Raw genomic sequence first — 17094 nt, 5'->3', positions numbered from 1 at the left:
ACTGGTTCCTTTGATCTTCCCAAACATGATGTCCTTCTACAGTGACCTTTCTCTTCTGTTGGTGTGACCAAAATAAGACAGTCATAACTTCATCATTTGGGCTTCAAGTAACATAGCTGGTTTGATCTCTTCCAGAATTGATATATTAGTTCTTCTGGCAGTCCACGGCACACCTAAAATCTTTGTCCAGCACCAAAGCTCAAATGAGTCAATCTTCTTTCTGACTTGTTTCCATAGTGTCAAGCTTTCGCATTCGTAACTGACCACTGAGAAAAAGAGTGTATGGACAAGTCTGATCTTTGTTTGGAGTTTTACCTCCTTGTCTTTGAATACTTTGTTGAGAGTCTTCATTGAAGAGCAACCAAGTGCTATTCTGCAGAGTATTTCCTCCCTGCTAGTTGCTTCTTTGTTTACGAAAGAGCCTAGGAGATCGAAATCCTTTACAACTTCTATTCTATCACTTTCAAGCTCAAAATCATCATTTTCCATATTCATGATCTTTGTCTTGATTATGTTCAGTTCTAATCCCATGTTTTGACTTTCAGCTTTGACTTTTCTCAGTAGATACAGCATGTCTTCTTTGCTACTAGTGATGAGAGTTGTATCATCTGCAAAACGCAGGTTGTTTCTATTTCAGACTCCAACTGAAACCAACACTCTCTTCTTCCAAATTTGCTTTTCTGAAGATGGTTTCACTGTACAGGTTGAACAGATAAGGTGACAACATGCATCCTTGTGTGACGCCACGTTTTATTGGAAACCAATCAGTGTTGCCAAATTCAGTTCTCACTGCAGCTTCTTGATTTTCATATAGACTCTCTATCAGCTGAGTTATGTGTTTGGGTATTTCCATTTGCAATACAGTTCTCCATAGTTTATTGTGAACTACACAGTCAAAAGCTTTGCTGTAGTCGATGAAGCAAAAATATAGAGGTTTTTGGTATTCTTTGCTCTTCTCCAATATTCATCTACCATTGACAATGATGTCTCTTGATCCTCGACCTTTTCTAAAACCAGCCTGAACTTCGGGCATTCCTTGCTCAATGTATGATTGGAGCCTTCATTGTATTATTTTCAGCAATATTTTGCTGGTGTGTGACATTAATGCAATTGGTCTGTAGTTGTTACATTCCTTGGCATCATCTTTCTTCAGTACAGGTATGAACAGTGATCTTCTCCAATTGGTTGTCCATGTATTTTTCTTCCAAATCTGTTGGCACAGTCAAGTAAGGGCCATGATAGCACCTTCTGATCCTTTTATTAATTCAATTGGAATACTGTTAATACCAGGTGACACATCTAAGAAGCTGAAAGTGATGCTGTCAGTAGTTTCACTACCAGCAGGGCCTCCCAAGGTGGACAGGTTTCAGCGGAGATGTCAGACTAATGATGTACCACCCATCTGAGCAGCCGCAGATGGGCAGTGTTGGAGGTAGAGGATCTCACTTGATGCAACAATGGCAGCAACATCGAATTTATACTGCATAGAAGAAAGTCCCAGCAATCTACTACTGCCAAGAAAGCATGATGATGGTGAGACATAAAGAATCGACATATAGTGCTGGAAGATGGTCCCCTAGGTCAGAAAGCACCCACCATACTACTAGGAAAAAATTGACCATCTCATAGTGTTTATGAAACTGATGGATCAAAGCCACCATGATGTCCTGATTCTGATGTTGTTAGACAGAAAAGGGAGATCAGATGCTGTAAAGAAATTCTCAAACTCAAAATCAAAATGTGCACCAAAGTAACAATACTAAAGTCCCACTAAGCATCAATTTGCCACCTAAGTTGAGAAATTTCAACACACAAGTTCCTCAGAATGCCACACTAGATATTCGTGTGGTAGCCGTCCTCATAGGAACTTTTAAGTGTGTGAGTTTGTTGTTTTCTAACGTTTCATAAAGTGCAAGTGCTTCAATAAATAATTATCATTTTTGTTGTATTTTTAAATCGTTATCATTTTTGTTATATTTTTAAAGAATTACTGCAAAAGCAAATACTTAGCTTTATAAAACTGGGTCTGCCTCAATCCCCACCGACGCGTTTCATAATTTCATCAGGGTCGGGGATAGGGAGAGCAGAGCAGTCTGCTGAAATTATGAAACGCGTCGGTGGGGATTGAGGCAGACCCAGTTTTATAAAGCTAAGTATTTGCTTTTGCAGTAATTCTTTAAAAATATAACAAAAATGATAACGATTTAAAAATACAACAAAAATGATAATTATTTATTGAAGCACTTGCACTTTATGAAACGTTAGAAAACAACAAACTCACACACTTAAAAGTTCCTATGAGGACGGCTACCACACGAATATCTAGTGTGGCATTCTGAGGAACTTGTGTGTTGAAATTTCTCAACTTAGGTGGCAAATTGATGCTTAGTGGTAAAGAAATTCTCAACATAGGAACATGGAATGTAAGAAGCATGAATCAAGGAAATTGTTAAAGAAACAAAATCAATTTGATAGGGATCAGTGAGCTCAAATGGACAGGACAGGGCCATTTTCAATCAAACAAGCATTGGATCTGCTACTCTGGTCATGAAACAAACTTGAAAAATGGCATGGCATTTATCCTCAATAATAAGCTTTCAAACACGGTACCAAAGTACAACATTATCAGTGATAATGTCATGTCAATCCATCTGCAGGGAAAGCTGATCAGTGTCACCTTGATCCAAGTATATGCTTCAATGACAGACGCAGAAGATGAGGATGTAGAATTGTTCTATGAACAACTTCAAAATGTAATAGATCAAATGCCAAAATAAGATCTACTGATCATTAGGGGGGACTTCAATGCAAAAATAGGAAGTACATCTGAAGATGCAATGGTTGGATAGCACGGCATAGGAGAAAGATATGAAGCTGGTGATAACTTTGTATAGTTTTGCAAAACAAACCAACTATCAATTATGAATACGCATTTCCAACAGCACAAACCTCTCCAAATGGCATGTATCAAAATCAAATTGACTACATCTGCTTAGGACAGAGATGGAAATCTGCAGTTTGACTGGAAGGACTACACCAGGAGCTGATTGTGGAAGCAACCACAAGCTTTTGACATGCAAGATCAAGGTGAAGCTTCAAAAGAAGAAGATCATTAGAGACCTCCCAAAATACGACATTGAAAACATTCCTTCAGACTATTGGATAAAACTAAACAACAGATTTGCCTTGCTTGATACAGGAGATAGAGAGCCCGAAGAGTTATGGAATGACATCAAAACTATAATTAGTGATGAAACAAACAAAAAAAAAAACCCACTCCAGAAGAAAAAGAAAGCCAAGAAATCACCTTAGATCTCAGAAGAAACCAGAAAGGTAGCAAAGAAAGAAGACAAGCAAAATTATCTGGTGATAGAGAAAAAGTATCACAAATGAACCGAGAGTTTCAACATCAAGTTCAGCAAGACAAAGAACGATATCTAAAGAATATTTGTCAAAAAGTTGAATCAGAGATTAAGAGATTGCAGCAGAAATTCCAACCTCGACTGGGGATGCTTAAAGACGCCAATGGAATGATATTGAATGATCCAGAAAGCATTAAAAAGAGATGGAAAAAATATATGGACAATGTATACAAAACAAGGCAATGAGGATAACATTGTGGAAATTGAACTGGAAACTGAAACAGAAGAAGAACCAGATTTTTTAAAAGAAATCATAGCAGTGATTCAAGCTTTATCGAAAAACAAGTCACCTGGTATCAACGGTATTCCAATTGAATTATAATAATGTAAATGATAATAATAACTTGTTTCCCTATCTTTTCTTCTGAATGCTTAAGGACAGCCCCAGTAACAGAAATGAGCTGTCAGACCATTCACCCCAATGGTGACCACCAAATCTGAAGCCTGTAAAAAGATCACAAGGTTCACTTTAGAAGACAGACAGTATATGCACCGAGTGCAAAGATTAATACTTATCCCCCATTGTAATACAGATATCAATGCAAAAAAATGTTTCGGGCACAAAACTACTTGTATCCACACAAAACATTTTCAGTCTTTCCTTGATTTCCCCCCCCTTTCAGAGATTAAATTTCCTGGTTTAGTTAAACACTAAACCAATTTCCCTTCGTGATGGCAAATTCCTGCTCAGTAAAACAAGTTGCTGCCCAGCGGATTTACAGTTGTAGTCAGAACATGCCTGTTGTTTCCATAAACTGAATGGAAGGGAAGGTGTGTTCTGCTTACGCTTCCTAAACACCTCATACCTTCTTGTTTAAGAGCCCTATAGCTACAGAAAAGAGCTGAAGTGATTAAATACCAAAACCTAAACTCTGGGAACACAGCACTGGGAACCAATGATGGTCTCTTCTGGGACGTGCTCTTTCTCGAGTCAGGGAGCAGAGAAAGAAAGTCAGCTCATCTATGGAATATTTTTGCTGCCTTAGTTTTCTGAGCTAGAAAGAGCATAATGATGCTCTTGTCTTCTGCTTGGGTCCCCATCCCCCATTCAGCATGTTGCAGCTGGTTGAAAGTGTACCTTAAGCTGCACTTATTATTTTTGGATACTGTTCATGCTTCTTTCACATCCTCCTTTTCTTATTTTCCTCTTCAGTTTCTTTCATAAATTAAAATGTTAAAAAAAAAAAAAAAGTTGCCCATGAAAGCACTTTACATTCAAAGAGTAGGGTTGACAAAACTGTGGATGTCAAGGGGGATCCCAGTTCCAGTTCTTGAGACTCACAATGATGGCTGCTATGCAGGATAATCAATAATGATTCCATAGGAATAGCTGTCTGTATACAATTAGTTTCAAACCCAAGGTAATTTGCATATTTAATTTGTGTCAAAAACCATATATGGTGGCAACCTTAAGGACAGAGTTCTCTGTATTCCTGTCTATGTTTGTGCTGTTTCCCAAACTGATCCTACCTAGAGTCTCGTTTAATAGACCCAGTTTGCAGGAAATTCACCCTGAATATGGATAAAACAGTTTTGCCTATTGTGTGTAAATTATCTGAATAGAGAATTCCCACGTAAAATAGAACAGTAAATAATTCTCTCTCTGAGTAGGCAACCTACCTGCAAACCTTGGGGATATGAATTCAATTGGGTTTTCAGATTTGTGTACAGGAATATGTATGCAAATCTATCTTATGCATATTAATTAGGGATATACTGAAAACCTAAACAGATGGAGGGGCATAATCGAAAGGGATGTCTAAGTCCGTTTACGTTCATATCGCAAGTCGTCCAAAGTTAAAAGGAGCCTAAGACACATTTTCGAAAGATATGTCCAACTTTTTTTTACTTTCGAAAATTGTCTAATTATACGTCCTGCCGATCTGATCGTCCAAGCCACCAAATCGTCCATCTTTATACCACATTTCTGTCCAACTTTCCGTCCAAGTCCAAAACGCCTAGAACAAGCCCTGTTGGACGTGGGAGGGGTCTCCAAAGGGATCGTGGGATACTGAGGGAGGAGCTGGGATGTAACACAAGTATAGAAAGCTAACCAGGTAATGAGTATAGAAACCAAACCAGGTCGTGCATGTGCAAGACCGGAGGGTTAGGACCTCGAAAGGAAGACAGGACTTAAATGAGAAACCAAGGTGGCAAGGGAGCCCCTTCTGGTGATACAGACAGGTCGTGACCTGTTTGGGCCGCCGCGGGAGCGGACTGCTGGGCGGGATGGACCTGTGGTCTGACCCGGCAGAGGCACTGCTTATGTTCTTATGTTCTTATGATGGACTGCACACCCAGACATGCCACCTAAATAGTGGGGTACCTTACAGGGCACTGCTGTGAACTTCACAAAAAGGGTGCCATGGCTTCTCCTCACTACAGCTCCCTTATAGGTGATGGTGAGCCCCCCAAACCACCTCTACAATCCCATAGACCCACTTATCTACCACCCCAATAGCCATTATGGCTGCAGGAGCCACTTATATGCCAGTAAAAAAGGGTTTTCAGAGTGTATAGGGCAGTGCACATGTTTCAGTATCAATGCAGTGATTACAGAGGCTTATGGGCATGGGTCTTCCTCTCTATGGGTCCCTAACCCACCCCCAAGACGACTTAAGCTGCCTCTGTGCTGGACGACTAGGCTTTCCTATGCCCAGCTGCCAGGTGATGATCTGGAGGCTGAAATTTAAAGTTGTGAATAAAATTTTAACGGGGTGAGGGGGTGATCACTTGAGTAGTGTGTGGGGGTCTGTGTTATGTGTTTTCAGTGCTTATCTGGTGGGCTGTATAACTTTTGGTTATACATGCTGTACGACTAAGTTTAAGCCGGGCCACGTCCCACCCAACTCCCGCCCTTGACACGCCTCCCGAAACGCCCTGTTTAGCTTTGGACGTTGAGCGGCACTATGAAGGCCTAGGTCGTTTTTAAATACGTCCAAAACCTGGTTTTATTATCAGCGCTTGGATGTTTTTGAGAAATGTTCGTCCAAGTGCTGACTTAGGCCGGTTTTTGGACATTTTTCTCTTTCGATTATGAGCCCCATGGTGTCCATGAGGGTGAAGGGTTGCCTAGTACGAATTTCAGGTTATACTGTCAGCAGGGTCTTAGACGCTGTTTTGCAAACTATAGATCCAAGTCCCTCCTGAGAAAATTAGTCATGGGATAGGAGGCAATGTTCAGTTGAAGATCAGGAATTAGTTATCGGACAGAAAACAGAAGGTAGGGCATTTTTCTCAGTGGAGGAGAGTTAATAGCAGAGTGCCACAGTGATTTTTAACTTATTTATAAATGATCTGGAAATTGGAACGACGAGTGTGGTGATTAAATTTGCAGATGACACTAAACTGTTCAAAGCTGTTAATGTGCATGAAGACTGTGAAAAATTGCAGGCAGACCTTAGGAAATTGGAAGACTGAGCATCCAAATGGCAGATTAAATTTAATGTGGACAAATGCAAAGTGATGCACATTGGGAAGAATAACCCGCATCACAGTTATCGGATGCTAGGGTCCACCTTGGGGGTTAGCGCCCAAGAAAAAGATCTGGGTGTCATTGTAGAAAATATGATGAAACCTTCCACCCAATGTGCGGCGGAAACAAGATGCTAGGAATTATTTTAAAAGGGATGGTTAACAGGACTAAGAATGTTATAATGCCTCTGTATCACTCCATGGTGCTACCTCACCTGGAATATTGCATTCAGTTTTGGACTCCTTATCTCAAGAAAGATATAGCAATACTAGAAAAGGAGGATAGGGGTGGGACTCTGAGGCTTTTCCTCCTATTTTTACATTAGCCTTGTTAATGTCTAGAGATATGTAGCAAGTAACTTGTAAACTTGAAAACAAAAATGGAACTCAAAACTTAATAAATACTGATATGTCTCATTGAGTATATCCGAAAACAATCTAAAATTTCTCAACAGTCTAAATCATCAAAGAACACTTATAACTGTTGAAGCATTGATCATATATGTATATGATGAATGCTTCAACAGATATAAGATAAGTGTTCTTTGATGATTTAGACTGTTGAGAAATTTTAAGCACATATCTATATTTTGCACAATTTACATTAAATAATGGGGTTGGAGGAATACCAATGATTACAGCACTGCACGTACTAGCTGAACAGCCATTCGGCTGGCATGTAATGACCAGTAAATAGTCTGAGGTTTTTTCTCCTCCCCATTGATCATAGAAAACATATCATAAATTAGAGATTATTTTCAGATATACTCAATGAGACATAGCAGTATTTATTAAGTTTTGAGTTCCATTTTTGTTTTCAAGTTTACAATTTTGATTGTGTAATCCTCAATACAGTTCTTTTTGTTGTATTTGTTGCCATTAGCTTGTATTCATCATAAGAACATAAGATTTGCCACTGCTGGGTCAGACCAGTGGTCCAACGTGCCCAACAGTCCACTCACGCGGCGGCCTTATTTGAGTCTAGCCTTACCTGTGTATGTTCTGTTCCAGCAGGAACTTATCCAACAGTATCTTGAATCCCTGAAGGGTACTTTCCCCTATAACAGCTGCTGGAAGAGGGTTCCATATTTCTACCACTCTTTGGGTGAAGAACTTCCTTATGTTTGTACGTAATCTATTCCCTTTTAACTTTAGCAAGTACCCTCTGGTTCTCTTCACCTCGGAGAGGGTGAACACTCTTTCTCTACTAAGTCTATTCCCTTCAATATCTTGAATGTTTTAATCATGTCCCCTCTCAGTCTCCTCTTTTCAAGGGAGAAGATGCCCAGCTTCTCTAGCCTCTCATCGTACGGCAACTCCTCCAGTCCCTTAACTATTTTTGTCACTCTTCTCTGGACTCTTTTGAGTAGTACTATGTCCTTTTTCATGTGTGGCGGCCAGTGTTGGACGCAGTATTCTAGGTGGGGGCCCGGTACAACAGCATGATAACCTTTTCAGATCTGTTTGTGATCCCCTTCTTAATCATTTCTAGCATTCTGTTTGCCCTTTTCGCCACCACCGCACATTGCACGGATGGCTTCATTGACTTGTCTACAAGTACTCCCAAGTCTCTTTCCTGGGGGCTCTCCCCGAGTACAACACTGGACATCCTGTATTTGTGCAAATGATTTTTGTTACCGACATGCATCACCTTGCACTTATCCATGTTGAACCTCATTTTCCATTTTGCGGCCCATTCCTCGAGTGTGTTTATGTCTCGTTGTAGGTCTTCACAATTCTTCTGTGTCCTCACTACTCTAAATAACTTTGTATCATCTGCAAATTTAATCGCCTCACTTGTTGTGCCAATTTCTAGATCGTTTATAAATATGTTGACGAGCAGAAGCCCGAGCACCGAACCCTGCGGCACTCCACTCGTGACGCTTTTCCAGTTCGAGTATTGTCCATTTATCCCCACTCTCTGTTTCCTATCCGCCAACCAGTTTTTAATCGACATGAATATAGCACCCTCGATTCCATGGCTCGCAATTTTTCGAAGTAGATGTTCAAGCGGGACCTTGTCGAACGCCTTCTGAAAATCTAGATATACGATGTCGACTGGGTCACCCTTGTCTATCTGCCTATTTACTCCCTCAAAGAAGTGCAGTAAGTTTGTCAAGCAAGATCTTCCTTTGCTGAAGCCGTGCTGCCTGGTCCTCATCAGTTTGTGTCCATCAAGGTGATCATTGATACGGTCCTTTATCAGCGCCTCTACCATCTTACCTGGTACTGAAGTCAGACTCACTGGTCTGTAGTTTCCTGGAACCCCCCTCGAACCTTTCTTGAAGATCGGCATAACATTCGTCACTTTCTAGTCTTCCATAATCTTTCCTGATTTGATTGACAGATTGGCTATTAGTTGAAACAGTTCAGCTATAACCTCTTTCAGTTCCTTGATTACCCTCGGGTGGATGCCATCCGGTCCTGGGGATTTATCGTTCTTAAGCCTATCAATCTGTCTGCATACCTCTTCTAGACTGACCGTTGACCCTGTCAGTTTCTCGTCTTCACTTCCCATGTATATCCTGTTGGCTTCTGGTATATTGGATATATCCTCTTCGGTAAATACAGACGCAAAAATATGTTCAGTTTGTTGGTGATGGCTTTGTCCTTCTTTATTATTCCCTTTCTTCCATGGTCATCTAACGGCCTCACTGCTTCCTTCGCGGTTCGTTTCCCCTTAATATATCGAAAGAACGGCTTAAAATTTTTTGCCTCCTTGGCTATTTTTTCCTCATAGTCCCTTTTGGTCCCTCTTACCGCCTAATGGCACTTGCTTTGATGTTGTTTGTGCTTTTTCCAGTTCTTGTCCGTTTTTGTTCTTTTCCATTCTTTAAATGAAGTATTCTTGTCTCTGATTGCTTCCTTCACTGCTACAGTGAGCCACGCCGCGTCCTTATTCTTTTTCCTCTTGGAACCCTTGTTGATATGCAGTATATAGATTTTTCGCCTTGGTGACTGTGTCCTTACAAAGGGACCATGCTTGATCTAGCGTATTTACAGTGCTTATCCTCTTCCTAATCTTCCTCACCATGACTCTCATCCCTTCGTAGTTCCCTTTTCGGAAGTTCAGTGCCTTGGCAGTCGTTCAGTTTAAGATAAATAAGTATTTATGCTCTCTTATGATTGGAATTTAAGAGTATTTTACCGGGTCACATATATGTTGCTCTGTTGCAAGGTTTTTTTTGGTAAGAATGTGTTTCGCTGTTTGCTACGGTTCTCGGGTTTGATTTTCTAACATCAGTGCACAGCTATTAATGAAAAAAAAAAAAAAATAGAAAATTGGGGTTTCTGTCTCCATGGTACAAATGGTCTTCGCATGGAGAAAGCCCACATAAGGGTATGCTAAGGTCATTTGTTACCACAGCTTAGTAAAGGGACCTCTTAGCCAGAAGAAACCTGAAATTAAAAGCCAACGTTTTTCTCTGATGGTCCCACTGAAAAACATCAGATAGCACTTTCTGATCAACAGTAAATGAAACGCCATAAATAAGTATAAAACATAAATAAAACTCTGCTGAGCCTGTACAGAAATGGAAACAGAGGTCTGGAGAAAGCACTCCCTCTTTCCTTTTGATGCACTGGGTATGCTTATGAAGAGACAGTGACTTAAACAAGATGATCCAGCCTGTGTAAGGTTCTTAAATTTGTAATTGCTTTAGTATTTTGAGCTTACACTCTTCTCACTTCAGTTCTGTTCCAAATCCCCCTCATTTGTCATCTTGATTTATAGCTCTCCAAGCACACACCTGTAGTGTATAGTAAGTATAGTAGTCTGGCACAAACTAACCCTTCCTTTAGAAAACAGACACTTCTTCCCAGCACCTGTCAGCCTTTGAAATGGGAGTTCTAAGCATATCTCTTACACCTGTCTTTGATGTGCCTGCCTCAAGTCACACCATTCAGTTAAATACGTATGTCCAAAGACCGTGCTGCCAACAGGGCAGGATTACAGCATAGGCAGATTAGACACATGCCTAGGGCCCAAAGGTTTAGAAGGGGCCCTCTCAAGTGTGCTAATTCAATGGCTCCCAAAGCAGATTTTTGCTTTGGTCTGCCTGTTGCTGGCAGAAAGAAGAGCCAGGAGATGGGGAGAGGTGCAGGAGCAGAAGGGGAACCTTCGCTCTCCACCTGTCCATTGTCCTTCGGTCAGCAGGAGGCGTCATGAAACAGCTCTGCTTACTTGCTGCTTCTTCCTTTCTCAATATTCCTCTACAGCAGTGTCTTGCAAAGTTTGCGAAGCCACGGCACACTAAACGTGGTGGCAACGGCTCGAGGCATCTGGAAGTGCGCGGACGTCGACTCGATGACATCATGCGGATGTATGACATCATCATGCCAACATCTGTGCATGCGCGAAGGCCCTCCAGACAGTGCCCTAGGACAGTGTTTCTCAACCCAGTCCTGGAGTACCCCCTTGCCAGTCAGGTTTTCAAGATATCCACAATGAATATGCATGAAAGAAATTTGCATACAATGGAGGCAGTGTATGCAAATCAAGTTTATGCAAATTAAATGTGGATATACTGAAAACATGACTGGCAAGGGGGTATTTCAGGACCGAGTTGAGAAACACTGCCCTAGGCCACCATTGGGGGTGCTGGAAGTGAAGAGGAGCAGACAGAAGGAGAGGTGCTGGTGCCGGCTGACTGCCTACAGGATGTACCTCTCGCTGTGAGAAACACATCCTGTAGGCAGTCAGCTGGTGCAGGCGCCTCTCCTCCTCTCCGGCGTCTTGCAGCACACCTGAAATCTCAGGTGGCACTGTGCCGCGGAACACAGTTTGCGATACACTGCTGTACAGTCAGAACCACATGGAGCCCCTTTTGTGGAATCTGAATGGATTTATATTATGATGGGGGCTCAAAGCACTTGTTTGCCTAGGGTTCAAAATAAGGTCACATAAACCTGCCCTGACTGCCAAACTTTTGTAATATTAGTAGCAAGAAATTGAAGAAAGTATTTTTTTAATCATTACTCCATTTTGGGAATTTTAATGAGATACGCTTAAAAACGATAAATCCCCGGGACAGGATGGCATCCATCCGAGGGTAATCAAGGAACTGAAAGAGGTCATAGCTGAACTGCTTCAACTAATAGCCAATCTGTCGATCAAATCAGGAAGGATTCCGGAAGACTGGAAAGTGGCGAATGTTACGCCGATCTTCAAGAAAGGTTCGAGGGGGGGGATCCAGGAAACTACGGACCTGTGAGTCTGACCTCGGTACCGGGAAAAATGGTAGAGGCGCTGATAAAGGACCACATCATTGATCACTTTGACGGACACAATCTGATGAGGACCAGCCAGCATGGCTTTAGCAAAGGAAGATCTTGCTTGACGAACTTACTGCACTTTTTCAAGGGAGTAAACAGGCAGATAGACAAGGGTAACCCGGTCAAGATTGTATATCTGGATTTTCAAAAGGTGTTCGATAAGGTCCCGCATGAATGACTGCTTCGAAAAATTGCAAGCTATGGAATCGAGGGTGAAATACTCACGTGGATTAAAAACTGGTTAGCAGATAGGAAACAGAGAGTGGAGGTAAATGGACAATACTCAGACTGGAAAAGCGTCACGAGTGGGGTGCCACAGGATTCAGTGCTCGGGCCCGTGCAATTCAATATAAATGACCTGGAAATTGGTACGGACGAGCGAGGTGATTAAATTTGCGGACGATACAAAATTATTCAGATTAGTGAAGACACAGAAGGATTGCAAAGACCTGCAATGTGACATAAACACGCTCGAGGAAAGGGCCGTGACATGGCAAATGAGGTTTAACATGGATAAGTGCAAGGTGATGCATGTGGGTAACAAAAATTTTAAACACGAATACAGGGTGCCGGTGCAATATTCGGAGAGACCCCCAGGAAAGAGACTTGGGAGTTCTGGTCGACAAGTCAATGAAGCCATCTGCGCAATGCGCAGTGGCGGTGAAAAGGGTGAACAGAATGCTAAGAATGATTAAGAAGGGGATCGCAAACAGATCGTAGAAGACTATCATGCCGCTGTACCAGGCCATGGTACGCCCCCACCTGGAATACTGCATCCAGCACTGGTCGCAGCACATGAAGGACATTATACTACTGGAAAGGGTCTAGAGAAGAGCGACATAAATGGTTAAGGGGCTGGAGGAGTTGCCATACAGTGAGAGATTAGAGAAACTGGGCCTCTTCTTCCTTGAAAAGAGGAGACTGAGAGGGGACATGATTGAAACATTCAAGATAATGAAGGGAATAGACTTAGTAGATAAAGGCAGGTTGTTCACCCTCTCCAAGGTAGGAAGAATGAGAGGGCACTCTCTAAAGTTAAAAGGGGATAGATTCCATACAAACGTAAGGAAGTTCTTCTTCACCCTGAGAGTGGTAGAAATCTGGAACGCTCTTCCGGAGGCTGTTATAGAGGAAAGCACCCTCCAGAGATTCAAGACAAAGTTAGACAAGTTCCTGCTGAAACGGATCGTACGCAGGTAAGCCTAGACTCAATCAGGGCACTGGTCTTTGACCTAAGGGCCGCCACGTGAGCAGACTGCTGGGCATGATGGACCACTGGTCTGACCCAGCATCGGCAATTCTTATGTTCTATGTTCTTAGTGGCTCAAATAAGCATCATCTCAATACACAATAGCCATTTCTAGTTTATGTTGCAAAGTCACCCATTTGATGTCTTTTTGTGAATTTCTGTGAATCGTTCAATCTCAACATCTGACAGAGCTGCAGAGTTATCCAGTTCCAAGAGACAAAGGACTCCTATCAAGATCCATTGTGGGATCTAGAACCCTGATTTGAGTGGCTAGAAGCAAAGACTCATTTTTAGATATAAATTCAAAGCCAGGACTGACAAATGAACTGAGCAATTTGGCAGCTCTGATCTGTTTTCCTATACCCAGGCAACAATTAAATGGACTTAAATTTAAGTTTCTCTTGGGGCAATGTCTCTAAATGGGTTTGTTTTGCTCACTGAAAAAAAAACCCAGATGATATTGTATGAGCTGGAAAACAGCAGAGCCTTCGGAAGACCTAAGTGAAAACTTGTTCAAATAGTCGAGACTTAAAGAACTTCCTAAAACACACTGATCTTTTAGAAAGCAAGCATTAGCAGATCATGGGTTACATAATTTTAATTGTTCGTTTGATTTCATGTTCATTCATTTCACTACACCCACTTTAGTTTGAGGTGAACAACAAACTTCACTGAAAAATGGATGTATAAGAAACACACAACAGCTACAACATAAAACATATAGTATCACGAGAATAATTAAAACAGCATCAATATATAAGCTCTAAATGAAGAATAAAACTATAAAAATACAATTAAAGTCATCATCAAAACTTGGGGGTCAATATTCAGCAAAGGTAACTTGGGACAGTTTTACGTGGGGTTGATATTCAGTGGGGCTTATCCTAACCACATAATTCCTGCTGACCAGATTCATACCAGGATTTTATGTACCATTATCCAGATTACACCATTGAATATCCAGTCAGACTTTCTGGTTAGTGACAGGGCTTGTGCCCTGGGGAGGAGCTTGTCCTGAGCTAGGAGTTACTAGGTAAGAAACAAGAGACCACCCAGGAAAGAGGCTTGGGAGTGCTAGTCGACAAGTCGACGAAGCCGTCCGTGCAATGCGCAGCAGCGGCGAAAAGGGCAAACAGAATGCTAGGAATGATTAAGAAGGGGATCATGAACAGATTGGAGAAGTTTATCATGCCATTGTACTGGGCCATGGTACGCCCCACCTGGAATACTGCGTCCAGGACTGGTCGCCGTACATGAAGGACATAGTACTACTTGAGAGGGTCCAGAGAAGAGTGGCTAAAATGGTTAAGGGGCTGGAGGAATTGCCGTACAGTGAGAGATTGGAGAAACTGGGCCTCTTCTCCCTTGAAAAGAGGAGATTGAGAGGGGACATGATCGAAGCATTCAAGATAATGAAGGGAATAGACTTAGTAGATAAAGACAGACTGTTCACACTCTCCAATGTAGAGAGAACGAGAGGGCACTCTCTAAAGTTAAAAGGGGATCGATTCCGTACAAACGTAAGGAAGTTCTTCTTCACCCAGAGAGTGGTAGAAATCTGGAATGCTCTTCCGGAGGCTGTTATAGGGGAAAACACCCTCCAGGGATTCAAGACATAGTTAAACAAGTTCCTGCCTAGACTTAATCAGGGCACTGGTCTTTGACCTAAGGGCCACCACGTGAGCGATGGGCACGATGGACACGAGTGGGCACGATGGACCACTGGTCTGATTCAGCAGCGGCAATTCTTATGTTCTTAGCAATATTTTAAAGGAAGCCAATGTAAAGATTTAATTCATTGAAGACTGTGAATTATTGTTTCAGTCTTACCTGAGAATCTCCTGATAAAATGCAGACCAGCATTATACATCCTATCATTGCATCCTTTTTGCAAACTGGCAGCTGCATGCCGCCTTTCATCTCAAAAAGGACTGGGTTAAAGTATAAACTGGAGCAGGCAGCTCCTGGACATTTGTAAAATACCCCCCCTCCAAAAAAAAAAAAAATAGTTGAAGCAGAAATTAACCAATGACACTGTTCCTACATATACCCTTGTTATATCTTAATAGCCCATGATCTTCTTTTTCTAATTAGAAACATAGAAACATAGAAACATAGAAATAGACGGCAGATAAGGGCCCACGGCCCATCTAGTCTGCCCACCTTAATGTCCCTCCCCTACCTTTGCCCTGTGAAAAGATCCCATGTGCCGATCCCATTTGGCCTTAAAATCAGGCACGCTGCTGGCCTCAATCACCTGTAGTGAAAGACTATTCCAGCGATCAACCACTCTTTAAGTGAAAAAGAATTTCCTGGTGTCACCTCGTAGTTTCCCGCCCCTGATTTTCAACGGATGCCCTCTTGTTGTCGTGGGACCCTTGAAAAAGAAGATATCTTCCTCCGCCTCGATGCGGCCCGTAAGATACTTGAACGTCTCGATCATGTCCCCCCTCTCTCTGCGCTCCTCGAGCGAGTATAGCTGTAATTTGTCAAGCCGTTTTTCGTATGGTAGATCCTTGAGTCCCGAGACCATCCGGGTGGCCATTCTTTGCACCGACTCCAGTCTCAGCACATCCTTGCGATAATGCGACCTCCAGAATTGCACAAATTATATAAATCAAATCCCACAAGTCTTTGTGGATACAACATACACTTTTCTACACTGTATTTTGCTTCTCAGGAACTCTTCTTGTCAAGCATAGAATGTACTATTTAGTTTTTACAGGAAGCAAACTGACCTGTTCACTCCCGTATGTGCATCATATAATTGCAAATATTTCATAGAATATTCTTGAAGGCAGGACCCTACCAAGCTATAGTTGAGCTCTGTGAGACTTGCCCACTGGATGATACCAAGCTGTTGTGTCTGTTGACACCTCTACCAAAGGCTCACACGTGTCACTGCAGACTGAAACGATTTAACCAAAAACAACAACAACAAAAAGAAAAACCCTAGCCTTTATTTCCATAATTTCTGAGTAGATCCAAGTGTTCTAATTTAGAACCAATTCTCAAATGAAAATACAAGAATTAGCTAACAAAAAAAAAAAGCCTTTGAAATCATATATCACAGCTTTGTCTCTCCTTGTGAATATCGGCAGATGGTCTAAACCACATATACCGGAAGTCAAGCACTTAGGTCTCTGATTGAAAGATTTTTCCTTTATTAGCAGGAACATAATCTTAAAATGACCAATTTGCCCCTATAAAGCAGCCATTCCTTTCTTATGAGTGTCTCTTGCAGTTTATTACTCATGCTTACTGTATGCAGCTTTTACAAGTTGCCTTTTCGCTGAGATAATGTGCCTTGGTGTTACATTCCATGCATGTAGAGACTTAGCTGCAATTTAATTGTGAACTCAGCCCTGTAATTAAGAAGCAAATGGAAGACTTTATGCCTCTAAAGCATAGAAATTCTAGGTTACTTGGCACAACACTTGAGTAAGTGCTCAGAGAACCTTAAGAATATAAATGGCCTATACCAAAGGAAATTTGACGCTAGCAATAATACACCTTAAAAGATTGCTATGGAAGAACAGAAAGACAAAAGTCTTTTGATGTCTCCCAAAAGAATTCTTCCTGCACATATTGTCCTTTGAAAGTCACCGCCTATGCCCCCCTCGTTCCTTCACCACTAACAATGATCTGCTAATTAATGGCTTGCTGCTCACCGTG

Source organism: Geotrypetes seraphini, chromosome 7 (assembly GCF_902459505.1).
Source record: "Geotrypetes seraphini chromosome 7, aGeoSer1.1, whole genome shotgun sequence".
Taxonomy (NCBI): domain Eukaryota; kingdom Metazoa; phylum Chordata; class Amphibia; order Gymnophiona; family Dermophiidae; genus Geotrypetes; species Geotrypetes seraphini.
This window is presented reverse-complemented; position numbering follows the sequence as displayed.